A 3230-nucleotide genomic window follows, 5' to 3' on the forward strand; every position below is an offset into this window, starting at 1 on the left:
CCTCCCAGAGTGCTACGATTACAGGCATGAGCCACCATGCCCAGCCTTCTATTCTTTTAAGTTACCCGGTTTAGGGTGGTTTGTTATATAGCAGTCCCAGGAAAGTAATACAATAACCATTGCCTGGTTGGTTATTTCACTGAAGGTTGAGAAATGGTGATTTTTGAATTCTATATTTTTTTCTACATTTATTAGCAGGAATTCATTTGGATGGAAAAATTTTCTTTCCTTCATTAAGGCCATTTTCATGGCCTTGAAATTTATTTACCCTAGAAAGGTATAGTATATGCTGACCTTTTTTTTTTTCCTTTTTATTACCAAATTTCAAAGTAATGAGCTGGTGCTCTAGCAACCTTCAGGGATGTCCAATGAGTTTATTTACTTCCCTCTTTCTTTTTTTCCCCCTTTTGAATGTATTATGAACTTATGAAGAGAGCTTATTTTAAGAAAAATGTCATTAATAAATTATGCTGGGCTGCTGGGTTTCTCCCAGTTGTAAATGAAATGTAAGATTGATATCTTTCCCTTGAGTAAAATGTATACCAAGAAAAATGACTTGTTAGGATGTCTAAAAAAATGCCTTCTGGTGCCCCAATGGAAGTCTGTCTAAGTTCCAGTAGGGCTGAAGTTGAGTTTGGTTAAGATAATTCTCTGAACACCAGTATAATATTGGGTATAGTTGTATTACTGTTTGTTTTCCAGTTTGATAAATCTTGTATCTCCTTGGATCCATGGCCGTGTTTAATTCTGTAAGAGAATTAAACTTAGATGTACCCTCAACATTTCTTTCTATCTCAAAACCATTATGAACTTTGAATAGAATCCCTCCTTTTATGGGGTAGATGAACAACATTACAAAAAATTGCAGCATAGTGTTGCCCTTGCCCTTCCGCAAGTCCGAGTTTCAAATATGTCCATCCTTTGGGTGGTGCGCATTGCACTCCTTGTGTATGCAAATACCCTTCCCCTCCTCCCTCATCCCTCCTCCCCCCTCCCCCTGTGGTGTTGCTTCTTAAATTTCCCTACTGCCAGTTTAGGATTCTGTTTTCCCGGGCCTGCTAAATCAATTACGTCTTAATCCATTTTGCAGATCCCCAAATTTTATTTTCATTTTCTCTTCTGTTCTTTGTCCACTGAGTTTTTGTCGTTTTCTTTTTAAATCCCCTTACTATTGATATAGAGAGGTTTTGGAAGGGAGAGCAGATAATGGGTGTGTTCTACCTGCTGAATTTTATGGAAAGTCTCCCGATTCTTTTTGTTGCGTTTTTATTCCCAGGGTGATGAAGCATACTCTTGGTCAAGAAGCCTCCCTAGTTTATCTCACTGTGCTACTCTTACAATTACAAGCTCTAGAGGGAGACAGATTTGTCTTCAAACGGTTCCACAAGTACCACCTTTGTGACCTCGGCCAAGTCAGTTCATCTCTCCATCCTCAATTTTCTCACTTGTAAAATGAAGATAGAACTGGTACTTGTCTCATATCAATATTTTAAGAATTAGCTGAGACAATAGGTGCTAACGTGACATCACAGTTCCTGCCATGTAGCAGGTGCTCAGGAAACGGCTGCCCCATGCTTTCAGCCCATCCTCATGCCAGTTTAAGATGTGGGCACAACATGGCCAAACGAGCTATGACATTTTCAGGAATTGAGCCTGTTTCTGAAATGCTGGTTTTTGTAAGAGGGAATCTTTAGGTCTCATCCAGATGTGGCCTTTTGACATTCAAAGCAAAGTGATCCAATACACAGGCAAAGGGCATAGCAGGCCTGATGCATTCATTCATTCACTCATTAACTCATTCAACAAAGAGCACCTACTGTGTGGAGCATTTTTATTACTTTTATTTTTAAAATTAATTAATTAATAAATCTAGAGACAATGTCTCACTCTGTCTCCCAGGATGGACAGATGATAGCTCATTGAAGTCTCTAATTCCTAGCATCAAGCAATCCTCCTGCCTCAGCCTCCTGAGTAGCTGGGACTATAGGTGTGCACCACCACGCCTGGCTAATTTTTAAATTTTTTGAAGGGATAGAGTCTTGCTCTATTGCCCACCTATGACATCCTAGCCTCAAGTAATCCTCCTGCCTTGGCCTCCCAAAGTGTTGGGATTACAGGCGTGAGCCACTGTGCCCAGCTGTGTGTGGAACATTTTAAAGTAAATATTATGTACCCTGTCAGTGAATCACTAAATACTTCAGAATCTCAAAAAGGGACATTTTTTCATAAGACATTATAAAATTAAGAAAATATCCTTAATATTGTCTAATACCTAGTGCATGTTGCTTTATTATACATTTTTTTCTAACTGCTCTGTTTACTGACTTGGTTTCTAAATGCGGTCTGTTTATTGTATTTTGATTCTTACATTTCTATTTTATTTTAGCTTCTTTTCCCCCTTAGAACATGTCCTTTTCCTTTTTTTTTCCCTCTATGTCTTTGCTTGTGGAAGAAACATGGTAATTGTCCCATGGAAAAGTCCCACATTCTAGATTCGACTGATGCTTCCTCGTGGTGCAGCTTGACTTGCTCTGCCGTCTACAGTATTCTGTGTGAGTGAGAAGGTAGAACTAAAGGCATATTAATTCTGCATCAGTTCAATTTTTATTTGTTTTTTAAATAATACATTATAGTGGTGCCACATATTCTGTGTTTCATCACGTCATGTGATATATAATGCTTTGTTGTTCAGCTTTTAGTGATATTAATATTAATCAGGATTCAGGTGGTAATAGATCTTATCCTTTCAGTGTAAAATTTCCCATCAACATTTCATTTAACATTTTTTTTATCATCTATTGATGACTGTTATCAGTTGAATTGTGTCCCCTCCCAAAAGGTATGTTGAAATTCTAAACTTGGGTACCTATGAATGTAATCTTGTTTAGAAATAAGATCTTTTCAGATACATACTCAAGTTAAAATGAGGTCAGTAGGGTGGGCCTAAATCCAATATGACCGGTATCCTTACGAGAAGAGGAGAATGCCATGTGACGACAGAGACACGCGGAGCAACATCACATGATGACAAAGCCAAGGACTGTTGAGGCCATCATAGAATTGAGACAGGGACAAGGAAGTATTCTATTAGAGTCTCAGAAGGAGCACAGCCCAGCTGACCCCTTGATGTTGGACTTCCAGGCTCCAGAATTGCGAGAGAATAAACTTCTACGTTTTTGTTTTTTTTTTGAGACAGAGTCTCACTCTGTTGCCTGGGCTAGAGTGCAGTG

The sequence above is a fragment of the Propithecus coquereli genome, unplaced genomic scaffold, assembly GCF_000956105.1.
Source record: "Propithecus coquereli isolate 6110/MARCELLA unplaced genomic scaffold, Pcoq_1.0 Scaffold102, whole genome shotgun sequence".
Lineage (NCBI taxonomy): Eukaryota > Metazoa > Chordata > Mammalia > Primates > Indriidae > Propithecus > Propithecus coquereli.